The sequence below is a fragment of the Capra hircus genome, chromosome 5 (assembly GCF_001704415.2).
Source record: "Capra hircus breed San Clemente chromosome 5, ASM170441v1, whole genome shotgun sequence".
Lineage (NCBI taxonomy): Eukaryota > Metazoa > Chordata > Mammalia > Artiodactyla > Bovidae > Capra > Capra hircus.
In genome coordinates, this window is record NC_030812.1 from 102,067,360 (window position 1) to 102,088,082 (window position 20,723).

Sequence of the window (20,723 nt, forward strand, 5' to 3'; positions counted from 1 at the left end):
GGAGAAGGAAATGGCAATCCACTCCAGCATTCTTGCCTGAAAAATCCCATGGACGGAGGAGCCTGATAGGCTACAGTCTATGAGGTCGCAAAGAGTCAGACACGACTAAGCGACTTCACTTTCACTTTCTAGACTAGAGCTAACTGGTTAACACACTACCATATTCAGTGTATTCTGTATTGGATTACATATTTACATTTACAAGTCTGTTATATAATTTCACTTATTTCATGTAATAATTAACATCATTCATTTAGCTTGAAGAACTCCATTCGGCAGTCTTGTAAGGCAAGACTGTTGGTGAGCTCCCTCAACTGTTGTTTGTTTGGGAAAGTCTTTATCGCGTCTTCATTTCTGACAGACAGTTTTCCTGAGAAAAGTATTCTTGGCTGGCAGGTTTACATTCATCAGTTTAAATTTATCATCCCTTCCTCTCCTGGCTTGACAGGTTTCTTCTCAGAAGTCCACTGATATTCTCAAGGGAATTTCTATTTTGTGAGCATTTGCTTTTATCTTGATGCTTCTAAAATTCTCTCTTTGGCTTGATTATAAACAGTGTGTCTTGGAGACGATCATTTTGAGTGAACTCTGAGGGGTGACCTATTAGCTCCATGAATTTGGATGCCTAAGTCTCATCAGATGTGTGACTTATCTGGTATTATTTCTCTAAGTATAATCTCTGTCCCTTTCTCCCTCTCTTCTCCTTCAGGGACTCCAATAATGTGCAGGTTGTTACTGTGAACATTATCCCAAAGTTCGCACAGGTTCTTTCACACCTTTTCATTCTTTTTTCTTCTCTGTCCTCTGGCTGGCTAATTTCAATTTTCTTGTCTTGTGCCTCAAAGATTTTTCTGCTGTTGCTGCTGCTCTCTGTAGCATTTTTTATTTTGTTGCATTTCATTCAGTGTAATCTTAAGCAACAGAATTTCTGTTTGGTTCCTTCTCTTTTTTCGCCTCACTGCACAGCTTGAGGGATCTCTGTTTTTGCCTCATTGCACAGTTGCCTGACCAGGATAGAATACAGGCACAGCAGTGAAAGCATCGAATCCTAACCACTAAACCATCAGCAAACTCCTTGTTTGCTTCCGTTTTTGTGATTTCAGTCTCTGTACAGAAAAAAATAAAAAATAAAAAACTGAATTCATTCTGTGGAGCAACTCAGAGCCTGGGCACAGCTACTCTGTGCTGTGGGACCCGCAAACTGCCAATAGGAGCCGGCATGCTACAACTACTGATGCCTGTGCACCTAGAGCCTGTGCTCCGCAGCAAGAGAAGCCCCCACAGTGAGGCCTGCTGTCCACAAGAAGAGCAGTGCCCGCCTGCCGCAACTAGAGAAAGCCCATGGGTGTCAACCAAGACCCAGGGAAACCAAAAATTGAAGACAATAACAATAATAACAAATAATTATTTTTCAATCTTATTTTGTTCACATACTCTTTTCTTGAATTTGATTGTTTTTCTGCATCTTTTGGAGTTCCCTGAGCTTCTTGGTGGGTATACTTTATTTCTTTCATCGTATGTCACTTATTTCATCACTTCCCAGTGGTCAGTAGCCATGTGAGCTGCCCTGGGAGAACTCCTGGGCATCTTCTAATCCCCAAGCACAGCCTAGAACTATGAAGACTGCAAGCGTGACTGTAGGTCGGAGCCCTGGACACCATGCAGAGCCATCAGCCAGGGACTGGGTGGGTTCAACTCACAGCAGGCCATCACTCTCAGGTCTTATATTAGTTCAGCAGCCTCTCCACATGTCCACAATGTAATTGTCAGATAGGGGGTTGTTGTGAAATGTAATCTTTACTTGGCCACTCCTACATTCCAGTTGAGCTATTTCAAATCCTGAAAGATGATGCTGTGAAAGTGCTGCACTCAATATGTGAGCAAATTTGGAAAACTCAGCAGTGGCCACAGGACTGGAAAAGGTCAGTTTTCATCCCAATCCCAAAGAAAGGCAATGCCAAAGAATGTTCAAACTACTGCACAATTGCACTAATCTCACACACTAGTAAAGTAATGCTCAAAATTCTCCAAGCCAGGCTTCAGCAATATGTGAACCATGAACTTCCTGATGTTCAAGCTGGTTTTAGAAAAGGCAGAGGAACCAGAGGTCAAATTGCCAACATCCACTGGATCATGGAAAAAGCAAGAGAGTTCCAGAAAAACATCTATTTCTGCTTTATTGACTATGCCAAAGCTTCTGACTGTGTGGATCACAATAAACTGTGGAAAATTCTGAGAGAGATGGGAATACCAGACCACCTGACCTGCCTCTTGAGAAATCTGTATGCAGGCCAGGAAGCAACAGGTAGAACTGAACATGGAAAAAGAGACTGGTTTCAAATAGGAAAAGGAGTACGTCAAGGCTATATATTGTCACCCTGCTTATTTAACTTACATGCAGAGTACATCCTGAGAAATGCTGGACTGGAAGAAACACAAGCTGGAATCAAGATTGCCAGGAGAAATATCAATAACCTCAGATATGCAGATGACATCACCCTTATGACAGAAAGTGAAGAGGAATTAAAAAGCCTCTTGATGAAAGTGAAAATGGAGAGTGAAAGGTTGGCTTAAGGCTCAACATTCAGAAAATGAAGATCATGGCATCTGGTCCCATCACTTCATGGGAAGTAGATGGGGAAACAGTGGAAACAGTGTCAGACTTTATTTTTGGGGGCTCCAAAATCACTGCAGATGATGATTGCATCCATGAAATTAAAAGACGCTTACTCCTTGGGAGAAAAATTATGACCAACCTAGATAGCATATTCAAAAGCAGAGACATTACTTTGCCGACTAAGGTCCGTCTAGTCAAGGCTATGGTTTTTCTTGTGATCATGTATGGATGTGAGAGTTGGACTGTGAAGAAGGCTGAGCGCCGAAGAATTGATGCTTTTGAACTGTGGTGTTGAAGAAGACTCTTGAGAGTCCCTTGGACTGCAAGGAGATCCAACTAGTCCATTCTGAAGGAGATCAGCCCTGGGATTTTTTTTTTTTTTAATTTTTTATTTTTATTTTTAAATTTTAAAATATTTAATTCTTACATGCATTCCCAAACATGAACCCCCCTCCCACCTCCCTCCCCACAACATCTCTCTGGGTCATCCCCATGCACCAGCCCCAAGCAAGCTGCACCCTGCGTCAGACATGGACTGGCGATTCAATTCTTACATGACAGTATACATGTTATAATTCCCATTTTCCCAAATCATCCCACCCTCTCCCTCTCCCTCTGAGTCCAAAAGTCTGGTATACACATCTGTGTCTTTTTTCCTGTCTTGCATACAGGGTCGTCATTGCCATCTTCCTAAATTCCATATATATGTGTTAGTATACTGTATTGGTGTTTTTCTTTCTGGCTTACTTCACTCTGTATAATTGGCTCCAGTTTCACCCATCTCATCAGAACTGATTCAAATGAATTCTTTTTAACGGCTGAGTAATACTCCATTGTGTATATGTACCACAGCTTTCTTATCCATTCATCTGCTGATGGACATCTAGGTTGTTTCCATGTCCTGGCTATTGTAAACAGTGCTGCGATGAACATTGGGGTACATGTGTCTCTTTCAATTCTGGTTTCCTCGGTGTGTATGCCCAGAAGTGGGATTGCTGGGTCATAAGGTAGTTAAGAAATCAAAGGAATCCAAATTGGAAAAGAAGAAGTAAAACTCTCACTGTTTGCAGATGACATGATCCTCTACATGGAAAACCCTAAAGACTCCACCAGAAAATTACTAGAGCTAATCAATGAATATAGTAAAGTTGCAGGATATAAAATCAACACACAGAAATCCCTTGCATTCCTATACACGAATAATGAGAAAGTAGAAAAAGAAATTAAGGAAACAATTCCATTCACCATTGCAACGAAAAGAATAAAATACTTAGGAATATATCTACCTAAAGAAACTAAAGACCTATATATAGAAAACTATAAAACACTGATGAAAGAAATCAAAGAGGACACTAATAGATGGAGAAATATACCATGTTCATGGATTGGAAGAATCAATATAGTGAAAATGAGTATACTACCCAAAGCAATTTACAAATTCAATGCAATCCCTATCAAGCTACCAGCCACATTTTTCACAGAACTAGAACAAATAATTTCAAGATTTGTATGGAAATACAAAAAACCTCGAATTGCCAAAGCAATCTTGAGAAAGAAGAATGGAACTGGAGGAATCAACTTGCCTGACTTCAGGCTCTACTACAAAGCCACAGTCATCAAGACAGTATGGTACTGGCACAAAGACAGACATATAGATCAATGGAACAAAATAGAAAGCCCAGAGATAAATCCACACACATATGGACACCTTATCTTTGACAAAGGAGGCAAGAATATACAATGGAGTAAAGACAATCTCTTTAACAAGTGGTGCTGGGAAAACTGGTCAACCACTTGTAAAAGAATGAAACTAGATCACTTTCTATCACCGTACACAAAAATAAACTCAAAATGGATTAAAGATCTAAATGTAAGATCAGAAACTATAAAACTCCTAGAGGAGAACATAGGCAAAACACTCTCAGACATAAATCACAGCAGGATCCTCTATGATCCACCTCCCAGAATTCTGGAAATAAAAGCAAAAATAAACAAATGGGATCTAATTAAAATTAAAAGCTTCTGTACAACAAAGGAAAATATAAGCAAGGTGAAAAGACAGCCTTCTGGGATTTCTTTGGAAGGAATGATGTTAAAGCTGAAACTCCAGTACTTTGGCCACCTCATACGAAGAGTTGACTCATTGGAAAAGACTCTGATGCTGGGAGGGATTGGGGGCAGGAGGAGAAGGAGATGACAGAGGATGAGATGGCTGGATGGCATCACTGACTTGCTGGACATGAGTCCGAGTGAACTCCGGGAGTTGGTGATGGACAGGGAGGCCTGGCGTGCTGCGATTCATGGGGTTGCAAAGAGTCAGACACGATTCAGTGACTGAACTGAACTGAACTGAACATGACAGCTCTCTCTACCCTGAAGAATCACAGCAGGATCACGTTTACTTTTTCAGTCGTAACCAGATTAAAGCAATCTTGAAACAGTTTGTTTCCAGAGGAGCCCATTAGTCTGAAATTCTTCCTTAAGAATTCAATCATATCAGGCCCCTCCATCCACATCTTTGAAACGTAAATAGACAAAAGTACCTGATTTTTATAACTATCCCTACTTCTGGATCCCCTCTGTCTAGATCTCCACTTTCTTGCCCTCTTGTCCCACATGGATTCAGGCTGTGAGTGAGCACCAATTTGCCCTCCATCAAATAGAGAGAGATATGAGCTGATATAATTTACTCAGAAGGATAGATAATTGGGCAGACAAGAAATGGCAACGTTCTGAAGAAATTGTAGGCAGGGATGGAAAGACTGGATTCATAAGGATTTGATAACCAACTAGACATGGGAGAAGAGCAAGGAGGAATCTGTATCTGCTTGAGTAAACAGATCAAGTAACCTAGGGAAAGAAAGATGAAAAGGCAGAAGTAGTTACCTAGAGTTAGAGTTTTAATTGACCCATGAACACTTAGGCAGGATAAGGAAAGCTGTATCCATTCTCTCCCACCAGCAAATTCCCACTTTGAAATCCACACCCAAGTCTGGTAACCAAGAACAAGTTAAAAACAGGTGATGTGACATCTCAGGGAAGAACATACAGGAATGTTCAGGATTGGGTTTTTCCCACGAGTTTGTGAAATGAAAATATCTCCTGCCACATCAATAAACAAGAAATGTCACAGCCATCAGTGATTTCTGGTCTCCAGTTGTGAGTGAGGGCTCCCAAAACTGATCCAGGGGATGCTGCCACCTCCCATGGTGATTGCTGAGGAGCTGGGGAATGCAAGCAGCAGCCGTCTGCTGCTCCTTAAGGTGAACAAGGAACCAGGGTTGCCCCAGATAGCTGAGCTGCATGTGGAAGGATTGAATCCAGTGATTCCAGAGGCTTGCATCTTCCCACACATAGAACACTACATTCCTTAACTTGACACCTGATCTTTGATGTTCAGACTCCCTGCTCCCTTTGTTGCAAACTTGTATACAGCCTGACTTCCCCTGCTGCCTCTTTGGAGCAGTTTTCTTAGAGCTACTGAGATGCTGTCTCCAGTGCTGGGGTCCAGCCCCGGTGGATCCAGGGTAATTCGAAGTGGGGACAGAGTCCGTGACCTAGGAAACAACTTATTTAATTACAGATATATAGAGAGATTAGAAACAGATAATGTAGTAGGAAATATTAGTGGAGAAAAAGAGGCTGAATAAGTTGGTTTACATGGGATACCAATAAAATTCCAAGCCAAGGAATTTGCACCATCTACGTTGGGCCACCAGCGCCACTTGAATATCGGAAGGTGCCCCTCCTTGGGCTCCTTCTTGTGTGGAACTTAAAAGCCAGGGCAAGTAAGTAGACATGGCGAGCACCCATGCTCCAGATGGTAATTCAGCCAGAAAAATGGGGAGCAAGAAAGAACGACATGGGGGAACCAGTTTTTCCAGAAACTGATCCGATTTCTTTATTTTTGGGTAACCTTTTGTTACACATAGAGACAAATGGAAATATCAAAGTCACGTGGGGGTCAGCAGTCCTGACCTTTATCAAAATCAGGTGCTTCACATAAATGTATAAACAAAAGGTCTTAGGGGTTTTACACCAACTTCTGGCCATGAGGCCTGCTGACATTTTATGATCCTTTCTTTCTGATATCCAAAAAACTTATTTTTTTCAAGGGTGTTTTTTCTTAAACCAGGCTCCACCTTCTGAAGGTAGCAGATAAAGTTGCATTCCTATAGGGTGAGGGTGTAGTGGGTTACAACTAAGAAAGGAATTTATTTACCCTAAGGTTAACATGATTAATCTTAAAGGTTAATACTTATTTCTCCTATATGTTAGTTATATTCATCATAAGGGCAGGGAATATGGAGATTTAGCAGCAGACATCAGCCCAACAAATGAAAACACTTCACCAATGTTCCCCTTAAGATCTATTTAGTCTTAAGATAGTGATAAAGTTACATTTTTAAATAGCAAGGACACAGTGATTTATAACAAAGTACAGTGATCTATAACGAAAGAGAAAACTCATTAACTCAAAAAGTCTAGTATTGCTAACATTAAAAACTACTATATTTCCTTTTCTATATTCCAAATACATTAATATATTCCCAGGTACCTAAGGATATGAATGCCTGGCGGCAATCATTGACTCAACAATGAGAAGAGCCCTATGCTAATTAAGACTTTCAAAATACTCCAAGCTCTCTGTGCTGTTATGGTTGATAGGTTGTCACACAAGCTAGTCTGTCAGCAGAGAGGTTTGACCTGAGACATCCTTGTCACACCCAGGGCAAGGAATTAGCAGCAATTATTGGCACAACAAATGAAAAACCCTTCACCAATATAATTCCTAATCAATCCACTATACTAATAATTTCTAACTTCCCAAAAGAATCTGCCTTTAGTAAGTCTGAAACATTTCATGCCTCTCACAGTTGGGAGGCTGTAAACAATTACATGTGGCCGGACGAACCTGTACAGGCAGGCTAGATAACCTTCAGAGGAGGCCGTAAGTTGAAACACTCTTGTCCCGCCCAGGAATTTTTATTGACTTGGAGCCGTAAGTTAACTCCTTCTCTGAGAGAGGTAATGGGGGTCAGCCCCCCGTAAAGTCAGAGGTATAGGTGAGAGCATAAAACAGTAAAGTAGGTAGACTCTGGGTTTGGGGGGTAGATGCTCAGGAACAGGGGGTTTCCTGAGGCTCGATCCCGCCTTTGCGTATGCCAAGGTCTCCTTCCTCATGACCTTTGCCATGGGTGGAGTTCCTCATGCTGGCTCCCAGCACTCCAGGGCTTAGAGTCCTAAGCATTCCCACCAAATAAAATAACTCTACCAAGTTCTGACTATATTTTTTGGTCAACAAAGGCATCTTGCTAGGAAGGAGGGTGTGAATGTGGACCAAGTTTAGATGCTTTTTCTAAGCAAGAGTGACCTGGAGCATCTGTGATCCTGGGCAAATTCATGCCCTTACTAGCCTTTGAAGGAGGTGAGAAATCAGGGCAGTGCACTTATCCTGTATTTCCTTTGAGGAAAATGGTGTTTACAGACCAATCCTCTAAAAGCATTTGACATGGAACTTGGTAATAATTAACAAAGCAAAAAAAGCTACTTTATTCAGAATATTTCACTTTGAGCAATTTCCATATAACACAATCACAAGTCAGCACTACTCTATTGAATACAGACAATTAGAATATCTGAGGCATCATCTTGTATTTAATACAAATCACAAGAAAGTCACTCTGGAAGTTCCAGGGGCACTGAGTTTAACATCATCATATCCAGGGTCCCTTTTCTCCCCCTGGAGCAGCCAGGGGCTCTCTTCTCCTTCCCAGGATCAGCTTCCTCTCTAAAGACATTCAGAAAGAGCCTGAAATAGTAAAGAAAACTATGATTAGAACTGAGACAAGGGGACCAAACAGTGCAGTGGAAGCTAGTTAAGCAAGTTGTGATAACAAACCATCCCTGGGACCCAGGTGTGGGCAGGGATGCTCAGACTATTTCATGTCAGTTACAGTGAGGATGGATCCCAGCTGTCCTCTCAGATCGAGTCCATGTGCTCTCTGGGACTTCAGCTCATGTGGAAACCCTGCATCACAGGAGACCTGTGCTCACACAGGAGCTCTGTGAAGACCTGCCTTCAGGCTACACAATCAGCAACAAAGTGCCCAGGAATGGTAAGAGCATAACAACGAATTTAAATGTTCTCCTTTCACAACTGACAAACGTGAAACCACAATTAGATGGAAAGTGGAGACAGGAAATTCTGAGTTCCTCACTCACAAACCAACTCTGCTCTTAGTAGCCTTGATGCATGTTCCTAAATGTCCACAAATAGTATCACGGGTGCATCCACAGATGGCCCCTCCCCAGGGACCACACAGGCCCTCAGATGGAGAAATACTCCTTTCCAGAGAAAGAATGTTTTCTCTTGACCACTAAAATATCTGGAGGAAATTAGACCTTAGCTGATCACAAACTCTGAATCAATTGTTAGGTAGTTAGAATGGGGAGAAGGAGTCCAGAATAGTGGTGTCTGAAAGACAAAGAGAAAAGCCCACGAAAATAGAACAAAAGAAGGTCCAAAGACTGGAGTGAGAACCTCAGGTGAAACAAACAGCCCTCCTGGCTAGCCCAATTAACATAGGGTTGGTTCAGGGGAGGAGACAAAACATATAAAAAGAGGAGCCAAAACTGAGCCTCTCTCGTTGCCTCTCTTTGCTTCTTTCCAGTCGACCTGCCCTCACACCTCGAGGATGTATTTTCTTTTGCTTGCCAAATAAAACTGAGCTTTAACTGAGCTGTAACTCTGGTCCATCTGTCACTTCAAATTTTTGCTGCAGCGAGACAGAACCAAGGAAATCACACACTTCCCCGACACAGTAATCCACCAACATGGTTTAATATTAAGGCCACCATATACCATAGACTTTGTACACATCATTGCAACCTTATAAACAGAGCCCATCTTAAATTATCAGAATGCCTCACAAATTTCAATACTGCAATACATTTTTTAAATCTCTAAAAAAAATAAAATATAAAAAAATAAAATCTCTATCTTTCACATACAGGGAAGCACAGAGATATTATAAAAACACTTGTCTATTTTTGGATTTGGTAAATATGCTCAATTAATCTATAAGTGATCTATTTCTTTTGGCCACTACACAATGCTTGTGGGATCTTAGTTCCTTGACCAAGGATTGAACCCAGGCAGTAGCAATAAAGTGCAGAGTCCTAAACACTGGATTACCAGAAAAGTCCCTAATCTATAAATTTTAATGCAAGCATATCACATATAAAGTGAAATTTTATGTTGCATTATAGAGCTGTGGCTGCTGATAAGTTGCATTAGTTGTGTCCAACTCTGTGAGACCCCATAGATGGCAGCCCACCAGGCTTCTCTGTCCCTGGGATTCTCCAGGCAAGAATACTGGAGTGGGTTGCCATTTCCTTCTCCAATGCCTGAAAGTGAAAAGTGAAAGTAAAGTTGCTCAGTCGAGTGTGATTCTTTACGACCCCATGGACTGTAGCCTACTGGGCTCTTCTGTCCATGGGACTTTCCAGGCAAAAGTACAGCAGTGGGTCGCCATTCCCTTCTCCATGCATTGCTGCTGCTGCTACTAATTCACTTCAGTCATGTCTGACTCTGTGCTACCCCATAGATGGCAGCCCACTAGGCTCCTCTGTGCCGGGGTCCAGCTCTGGTTGGATCCAGAGTATCTGAAGTGTGGAGAGCGTCGGCAATTAGATGAGATTATTTATTTAGAGATAGAAAGAGAGATTAGGAAAGAACAGTGTAGTGGAGAAAATAGAGGAGAAAAGAGGCTGAAATTCCTTGGTTTACACAGGAAGCCAATAAAGCCCCAAGACAAGGGACTTGCACTGTCTATGCAGGCTACAGGCACCCTCCCGGTCACCCAAGGGAGTGAAGATGCAGAGCGCCTTCCCATTCAGGTCTTAGAAGCCCAGGCAAATAAGTAGACACCGCGAGCCTCTGTGCTCCAGGCGGGAATTAGCCAGAAAAGCAGAGAAAAAAGAAGACATGGGGGGAACTAGATTTCTAAGAAACTGTCTCTTTATTTTCCAGGGAAGCTTTTATACTTTAAGTTGTACATAGAGATCAATGGATAATACAAAGTCATGCAGGGTCAACAGTCCTGACCCTTATGAGACCACGCTTTCTTTCTGCATTCCTTCCGATATACAAAGTTCTCAGGTGATTTACATCATCTTCTGGCCAAGAGGCCAGCTAACACTTTATGACCCTTTCTGATGATGATTAGTCAATCAGAAAACTTATTTTCTCCACAGGTGATTTTTCTTAAGTCAGGTGCCACTCTCCTAAAGCACTAGATAAGGTTACATTCCTATAGGGTAAGGGTGTAGTGGGCTATAATCAAGAAAAGAATTTACTAGCCTAAGGTCTAACGTGATTAATATCAAAGATTATTATTTATTTTTTCCATATATCAGCTATATCAATTAATGTATATAGAGGGCAAGGGATATGGAGACTTAGAAGAAAATATTGGCTCACAATGAAACCCTCCACCAACATTATTCTAACCATTCACTAATACTACACTAACAATTTCTAACTTACCAAAAGGCTCTGTATTTAGAAAGTTTAAAGCGTCTCATGCCTCTCACGGTTGGGAGGCTGTGAACAATTACATGTGGTTGTGAGAGTCCAGATAAACTTGTCAGGCAGGTTTTTAGACTGAAACACTCTTATTATGCCCAGGAGGCTTATTAACTGGAGCTCTAAGTTAACTTTTTCCAGAGAAAGGTGGCGGGGGATAGCCCCTTGTTAATGTCAGAAACATTGGTGACAGGCATAATACAATAAAGCAGACAGACTCTGGGGTAGATGCTCGAAAAGGTCCAGGGGATATCCCTCGAGGCCTGATCTTGCCTTTGCCCATCACGCCTCTTCCTCATGACCTTTGCCTGGGCGGGATTCTCCACGCTGGCTCCTGGCACCTCTGTCCCTGGGATTCTCCAGGCAAGAATACTGGAGTGGGTTGCCATTGCATTCTCCATCTCCATGCATTATGGAGACATAAATGCTAAAAATACAGTGATTCCTCATCCCCAAGGAGTCTGACATCATTAAAGATAGCATACGGTTGTGAAGTGAAGTGTTAGTTATTCAGCTGTGTCTGACTCTTTGCAACCCTATGAACTGTAACCTGCCAGGCTCCTCTGTCCATTGGGATTCTCCAGGCAAGAATACTGGAGAGGGTAGCCATTCCCTTCTCCAGGGGATCTTCCTGATCCACGGATCAAACCTCGGTCTCCTGCATTGCAGGCAGATTCCTTACCACCTAGGCCACCAGGGAAGCCCATCAAATGCATGAGATTACCCATGTTTTGAAACTGTAAAGAGGCTTGGCTTTGAGGAGCTCAAATTCACCGTTTCCCAGACAGAGACCAAAGATTATAGGGGATCAGCTAATCCCTCTCATGTGTCTGAGACCTCATCCCATCTTCTTTCTTTGGGAGCACTTCCTCCTTGCTCTCCTGAGAGGCAGGAGGAGCCCCAGGCACTGGTACCTCTTCAGCATCATTGTAATCCTCACCTGGGGCATCAGTCCTCTGTTCTGGGGCTTCTGAGGGCAGAGCAGGGGTCAGATGAAACCACAGTAAGTGGGTTGGTCTGGGAAATACCTAAGATCCCTTCTGACCCAGAGTTTCTGAGCTGCTAAATAGAAGCACCAGTCACTCCTTGTTTCAAAAGATTTTTTTTCTCTAAGACCATGTTTCATTTTGATGTGTCCATAAACCAAAACATGATTTTACATATCTTAATATTTCCTGTTTGAAAATATATATCTGAAAGCAACTCTCCCACCATTGAACATTACTAAAATATTTTGACAAACTGCTTTGCAAATGTTATTTTTAAAACCAGTGTGTGTCACTTATGATTTGGAACACAGAGAACCCAGATGTGAGACATCACAGAACAGCCAGAGGAGAAGGACAGACCCGATCTGGACACAGGGGATCCCTCTGGTCCATCAGAGGAAGACTGTCCCCCTTACATCTCCTCTCTATGAGGAGGGAAACTCTCCTCTGCAACACTCAGCTGAAGCAGGTCCACCTCTATTACCTGGAACAGATCTGGAGTCATTGTTGTCCTCACCATCTGACAGGAAGCCGAAAGTGGAGAAAAACAACACACAGAATGACCCTCCCACACCCATGGGACCAGTGTTAAGGCTGAGAAGGGACAGGCCTGGCTCTTGCAGTGTAGACAGAGGCTGGGGCTCACAGGGCTGTGAGAGGCCATCCTGCCACTTTGAAGGAGCCACCTCTGTAAGCCTGGGGCATGAGTGGAGTCTGCTGATGTTGAGAAGACATGTACAGCCAGTGGGTGGTGACAACCAGAAGTCCGAGGAGGGCAGGCAGAGACACCCACCTGGGCTGCCCAGAAGACCCTCCTTCCATGTCACAAGGTCATCGAGCATCGGGACATTGTCTGGATACAAACTCCCCATCATGCCCAGCTTAGCCTACTACCCCATAATGCCCCAGCTCAATCCGGGTGGACCCCAAGCCCCTCACTCACAAAAGCACCTCACACCAGCATCCTCTTCATGTTTGCAGTCGCTCTGCCCCCAGGGCTCCGCAGCACAGTCCCACAGGGAGGACTCCCGGCCCCCACACTGCACCTCATCCAGCCAGATGCTCCCATTTCCAGGACCAAACCCTGCGGCCCACATGGCTTCCAGGGCCTGGCCACAGCTCAGCTGCTGACACACCACCTTGGCCTCTGCCAGGCTCCAGGAGTCATCGCACACGGTGCCCCAGGAGCTGCTGTGCCAGACCTCCACCCGCCCTGAGCACTCACTGTCTCCTCCCCTGAGTCGGAGCTTCTCTCTGTCTGAAAAGGCAGCAGCCCCTCCTGTGACTGCCCTGGTGGGAGGAAGGAGCCCCTGGGAGCCACAGGGGAGGGGGCAGGACTGATGTACCTGTGCAGGGGGCAGCAATTGGATAGCTCTTGGGTCTTCTTCCTGCAAACAACAAGGAAACACTGGAGCAGGAATAGCTGGAGGTGGTCCTGTCCCCAAATAATATTATCTAAGGTCCTTGGCTCAGTCCAAACAACAGGTGTAAACAGAGGCTCATTATCTACTTGGCTGAGACATTCACTGCATCTTCGCACCTGTTGAAAAAAATTTCTCTATTTACTTGTTTACCAGTCTCCACATCCCAAAACAAAAGCAAACAAACAAACACAGAGACACACAAACACACACATGCACATTTTGTAGACTCAGTTTCAACTCATCCCTTACATTGGAAAATATAAAATCAGTCTAACAACACTCTACATGGTTGGGACAGACATAGAAACAGACAGTAAGTCACCTGCAGATGAGATGTAGGCTTCCTCCTTTGGAGAGCATGAAGTGTATTTCCAAGGGTCAGAAGGACACTACCAGAGAGAGGTATCAGCTTTCTGACACCAGATTCCACCTACCCACTGAGGTCTAGAACCTTCCCTAAGAGCAACAGAAGAGTTGAGGTTTCCACTGTCCCCACAGCCAAGCTGACTGCAGATGATGGACACGGTGACATCATCCATGGGGCTGCAGCAGACACTGCCCCAGGTCCTGTTGTAGAAAACTTCCAGCCACCCAGCACACTGCTGGTCCTCACTCACCATCCTGAGGGCCAGGAACTCTGATTGAAATAGGAGGAGAAAGGACACAGTCAGCACTCCACTCAGTGCTCTGGGTTTCCTCTCAAGAAACTGTGACCATAAATTCCTGACCCTGCTGAGGAGGAGATACCCACTAGGTGACAGGACTGAATACAAGATTTGTCTCCAGTTCAACTGACTTTGTCTTTAATGTCTGTCTTTCTACTTCTACTACAATGATGTAGTGGATACAAACAGAGAGGAAGACCAACCTGAACTTCTATAGGGAGGGGAGCAGAATCATGCTTTCTGAAAAAACCTCTAAAAGAGTATGTGAAAGGGAAGTGATGTGGATATTGGGGAGATGGGCAGAATAATAAACCACAATTGTCTAAGTCCTAATCCCTGGAAGCTGTGAATGTTACCTTTCATTTCAAAAGAGACTTTGCAGATAGTTTTAGATAGACTAGAAACTTAGGACCTTGGGATGGTGATATTAACCTGAAACATTATACATTAACCAAGTAAACCCAGTGTAACCATATTCTTGGGCTTCCCTGATGGCTCAGATGGCAAATAATCTGCTACAATGCAGGAGCCCCAGGTTCGATCCCTGGGTCAGAAAAATCCCCTGGAGAAGGGAATGGCAACCCACCCCAGTATTCTTGCCTGGAGAATTCCATGGACAAGAGAACCATGGCGGGCTATAGTCCATGGGGTCACAAAGGGTCAGACATGACTGAGAAACTCAACATGCATACACACAATCACATCCTTAGACCTACCATCTGCAAAACTGGAATTCTCTTTTTGACTGTGTTTAGAGGGAGATGAGACATGGAAGGAAGGTCAGAGGAGAGAATGTTGTCTGAAGAAGAAGAAAGAGGGCTCTGAGACAAGGAATGAGGCCACGCTGAACCCAAGAAAGGCTGGGAAAGGAGTCCTCCCCAGACTCTCCAGGAGGAACTCAGCCCTGTGGACACTGGGATGTTGGCCCACAGAGACCCTCGTCAGACTCCTAGCATACAGAGCTGAACAGAGTAAGTCTGTGCTTTCATTAAAACATCAACAGGATCTCCAGACTGTACTTCCACAGGGAACAGAGGAAAGAGCCCTGCTTTCACGGGGAAACTGAGAAACGGCTCTGCCAGGAAACACTACTGGGAAGAAAAGACCAGAATCTCAGCTGCTGCAGGAGGAAGTGAAAGCACCTCGTCTTCACGTCTGCTGAAAAGTCAGCCTCAATGGGAGGAAGCCTTCTACTCTGGTCCTTTCAGCATCTCTCCCTCAGGGCTCAGACCCCCGTACTCCAGGGTTCCACCCAACCCTCAGACAGGACAGTGTGCAGCACAGACCTGAGCAGATGACCCCCGCGTCCTGCTTGCGTCTGCAGTCATGCCGCCCCCAGCCCCGGGAAGGACACCTCCACACGTGGGACTCATTTCCAGCACAGTTCAGGTCATCCAGCCTCATGGGCCCTGATCCTGCCCCGAAGTGAGCAGACCCCGTGGCATTAAGGGCTTCTCCACAGCCCAGCCGCCTGCACACCACGTGGGCATCGTCCAGGTCCCAGCCGTCATCACAGATGGTGCCCCAGGAGCCCTGGTCAAGGATCTCCACTCTCCCGGCACAGGGACCGGCTCAGTCCACCAGGCGGACGTCTCTGTTGTCTGAGGAGAGAGAAATGAGACGGTGGGGCGTTGAACCCGGGAATGAAAAGGGTCTTCTGTCCTGTGGGACCCTCACCTAAGCAGTAGGGGGCGCTCTCCTCTGAGGCCACAGAGCCTGCTGGTTCAGACAGGAAGTCGTTGCACTGGGGCAGCACCTGGGTCTGGTTTCCTGCAGAAACAGCAATGATCAGAGGGCTGGGAGAGTTGGAAGTTTTTAAACATATCCACAAAATCTTTACTGTCGTATCCACTGAGAATTCAGATCTATGACTCCTTCTCTTGAAGCTCTGCTGACCTTTGTGAATTCCTACTGAGTGACTTCACTTTCACTTTTCACTTTCATGAATTGGAGAAGGAAACGGCAACCCACTCCAGTGTTCTTGCCTGGAGAATCCCAGGAACGGGGGAGGCTGGTGGGCTGCTGTCTGTGGAGTCGTACAGAGTCGGACACGACTGAAGCGACTTAGCAGCAGCAGCAGCAGTAAGCAATAGAAGGGAGTGAAAGTAACATTGCTTGACTCTCAGCAGTAGGTCTGAAAACTCAGGCAGCTTCCTGTGTAATCACTTGAGACTTTGCTTTAGGGCAAGTCTACCTTGTTGAGACTGTCCTGCAGAGACTATCATGTGCAGGTCTCTGGGCATCCAGTTCAACCCAGCTGCCAGGCTTGTCCATGAACCATCCTGCATCCCCAGCCCAGTTGTGTCCTCTGATGATGTCAGCCCCAGCTGATACTGGGCTACAACCTGATAAGACTCCAAGACAATACAAATCAGAGCACATCCCTAATTCTTTACGCAGGAAATCATGAGAAAAGATTAAAAGGAGTTTTAAGCTGGTAAGTTTTGAGGGAAATTTTGTTATGCAGCAATAGTAACTAAACACTTAAACTTACTATATCACTAAGAATTTATGAAGACAAACGAAGTGTGTGTATTGTGTTCAAAAGGACTTGTATATGCATATGCATAGCATCTTTATCCATAATGACTCAAATTTGGGATGCCACCTAAAACTTGTGACATTGCTTTTGGGCCAAAGTAACAGGCAGAAGCTAGATGGGGTGGAGGAGATTATTAGCAGAAACCTGATGGGCTTGGGCAGTGCTGTCGATGAGGACTGAAAGGAAGTGAGGAAATACCACTGGGGCTGAAGGAAAAATGCACGGTGATCTGTTTTATGCAGAAAAAAATGGTCGCTTTAAGTGACTAGATTTTAAAGTAATTTTGTTTCATGGGAACAGTAACTAGAAAACACTCTCAGCATCAATAACTCAGTAGTGAAGCAGTAAAACCAATCAGTAAATATTTAGAAGATGTGAACAGTGTGATTACAAAATGGAGTATGTCCTGCCGCATCAGTAAACAGGAATGTCAGAGCCATCAGCAATTGGGAGCCTCCAAATGTGAATCTCTGAGCCTGGAGGGCACCACAAAGGAAGCCCCAAAGGAAGAATAATGCCTGTGATCCAGCAGCTGTCAGCTGCCTCAACTCCCCACAGTGAGCAGTGAGCAGAGAACTAAGGATGTAATAAAATCAAGAAGCTGGATCCTGGCCCCGAATAGCTGAGATGCATATAAAAAGAATGAATTCAGTGAGCCTGGCTGCTTGCATCTTCCCATGTACAGAAGAGTGATGTTATCTGGTTTTCCTTAATGAACAATAATCTTGGATGTTCAGACTACCCGCCTCCTTTGTTGCAACTTCGATATAACCTGACTCCTTCCCCACCTCCTTGGAGCAGTTTCTCGAGGCTGCTTGACATGCTGTCCCCCAGGCTCAAAGTCTTGAGAATTCCCACCAAATAGAACATAACTCTTAACTTCTAGGTTGTGACTTTTTTTTTTTTTTAGGTTGTGACTATTTTTTAAGCTAACACATTTAACAAACATACATCTCAAAATTACAGAATACACCTTATTCCAAGCACTTACAGGTCATTTACTAAGTATTGGAGTTTTAGCTTTAGCATCAGTCCTTCCAATGAATGCTCAGGACTGATTTCCTTTAGGATGAACTGGTTGGTTCTTCTTGCAGTCCAAGGGACTCTCAGCAGTCTTCTCCAACACTACAGTTCAAATGCATCAATTCTTCAACGCTCAGCTTTCTTTATTGTCCAACTCTCACAACCATACATGACCACTGGAAAAACCATAGCTTTGACTAGACAGACCTTTGTTGGCAAAGTCATGTCTCTGTTTTTTTATATGCTGTTTAGGTTGGTCATAACTTTTCTTCCAAGGAGCAAGCAGCTTCTAATTTCATGGCTGCAGTCACCATCTGCAGCAATTTTGGAGCCCCCCAAAATAAAGTCTGTCACTGTTTCCATTGTTTCCCCATCTATTTGCCCAGAAGTGATGGGACCAGATGCCATGATCTTAGTTTTCTGAATGTTGAGTTTTAAGCCAACTTTTTCACTCTCCTCTTTCACTGTCATCAAGAGGCTCTTTAGCTCTTCTTCACTTTCTGCCATAAGGGTGGTGTCATCTCCATATCTGAGGTTATTGATATTTCTCCCAGCCATCTTGATTCCATTTTGTGCTTCATCCAGCCCAGCGTTTCTTCACAGGTGGACAACTCAGGTTATCTCTCTGAGGCAGGCCATCATATAGGTTTACAATAACAAAAAAGAGTTTAAGTCACACAGGAAGATTCAATGTAAATTTTAAACTAACCCTTCCAGGTTACAACAATAGATTAGTTGTGTTTTCTAAGATTTAATAAAATCATACAATAGGTAATCCCGTTCACATGGCTTCTTTCAGTCAGCACGCACTGAGAGTTTCTGTGTAGTTGGATTTATGAGTAGTTTATTCTTTGTATTGTTTAAACCTTCACATTGTTGAATATGCCATAATTTGTTTTCCATTCTTTCTCTAAAGAAAATTAGAGTGGTATATTATTCTTTTAAATAAAAATATTCTGACTTTTCTAGCTTAAATTTTTTATGGACATATCTTTTCATTCCTCTTGGGTAATAGAAATTTTGAGTAACATAAAGTTGTCTAAGAGCCATTTTCTTATACATTATAATCATCGGTATATGAAGGTTCTAGTGGATCAGTATCCTTCTCCAAACTTGGAATTGTCAGTCTCCTTAACTCAAGTCATTCTAGTTTGTGAATTTATCTCATGCTTTAATTTGAATTTCCTTAATAACTAGTGATATTGAGTATCTTTTCATTTATTTATTGGCCATTTGTATATCATCTTTAGGGAATTGTCTTTCTTAACATTTTGCCCGCATTTAAACTGGGTATTTCTTATTTTTCTGTTATAAATTTTTCACTTCCTCAGGATACAAGTCCTTTGTTAGACATATTTATTGCAATTAATTTCTTCCTATCAGTGGAATGCCTTTTCGTTTTCTTAATGTTTTCTTTTAAAAAGAAAAATATTTTAATTTTGATGAAAATCACTTCTCATTTTTTAACAATTAATGCCATCTCCAGGATCATGATAGTTGTTCTTATATTTTCTACTACAAGTTTTATAATTGAATTTTTATGGGAATAACCATTTATTGCAGCTACTTTGATGGATTGGGGTTTTCTGTAGAGTGAAGATGGGGGAATGGGACTTAACAATGTGAAATAAGTATAACAGTTCATTTTCTCCCATGCAGATATTCAGTTAGCAGATGATTTTTTGAAAATATTATATTTTCCCCTTTGAAATATCTCTGTGTCTTTGTAGAATTTCAACTTATATATGGATTTGGATCTCTATTGCTGAACTTTTATGTTCTGTTGATATATTTAGCTATCCTTATTCAATGACCACATTGCTCTGGATACATTGCAGAAAACTTGAAATTAGTTTGCTTCTATTTTTGCCCTTCTTTTTCAAAATTGTTTTGTCCATTCTAGTTCCTTCACATTTAAGTATATAATTTAGAATTGAGTTATAAAGTTCTACAAAAATATTGCTTGGATTTTGATTAGAATTAGATTGATCATATAGATCAGCTGAAGTGAATTGACAACCCTCTTATGTTTTCAAATCCATGAACCTGGTATACATCTTTCTTTTCTTAGATGCTCTGTGACTTTCAGTGTAAAGTCCTTTAGATATTTTGTTAAGTTTCTTCCTACATATTCAACAGTCTTCATACTATGATAAAGGAAGTCGGATGACTGAGATGGTAAAGAGTCTGCCTGCAATGCGGGAGACCTGGTTCAACCCCTGGGTTAGGAAGACGCTCTGGAGAAGGAAATGGCAACCCACTCCAGTACTCTTGCCTGGAAAATCCCATGGACAGAGGATCCTGGTAGGCTACAGTAGATGGGGTCACAAAGAGTTGGACATGACTGAGTGTTCACTTTTTTATACTATGATAAGTGGAATTTTTCCAAATTTTCCCTATATTTTGCTACTATTAACAAAAATACCACTTATGTTTGCTTTATGCTTCATTGATCATTCATGAAGACAGTCTGTGTATGTGGATAAACTGTATATAAGTCATCAATCTATGGCCCTAAGAAATGTGAACAAGCTAGTCCTGCATGTGACCAGTGGAGTTTCAAATTTTAAACAGCACGTTATATTCCTTTAGTTATTCCTCTTTATTCAGTAATTTTTCTGCTACTTCTATGACTCTTCATCTTTGATTTTTACAGTTTAATTATAGTGTTTCTGAGAGAAGGTCTTTTGCATTCGGATTGTTCAGTTCAGTTCAGTTCAGTCGCTCAGTCGTGTCCGATTTTTTGCAACCCCATGAATCGCAGCAGGCCAGGCCTCCCTGTTCATCACCATCTCCCGGAGTTCACTCAGACTCATGTCCATCGAGTCCGTGATGCCATCCAGCCATCTCATCCTCGGTCGTCCCTTTCTCCT

The 20,723-nt window shown here is 43.0% G+C and overlaps 1 pseudogene; it reads right to left on the reverse strand.

Moving 5' to 3' along the window:
* LOC108633341 overlaps positions 1-20,723 on the reverse strand; it is a 166,320-nt pseudogene that overhangs the window by 110,544 nt on the left and 35,053 nt on the right.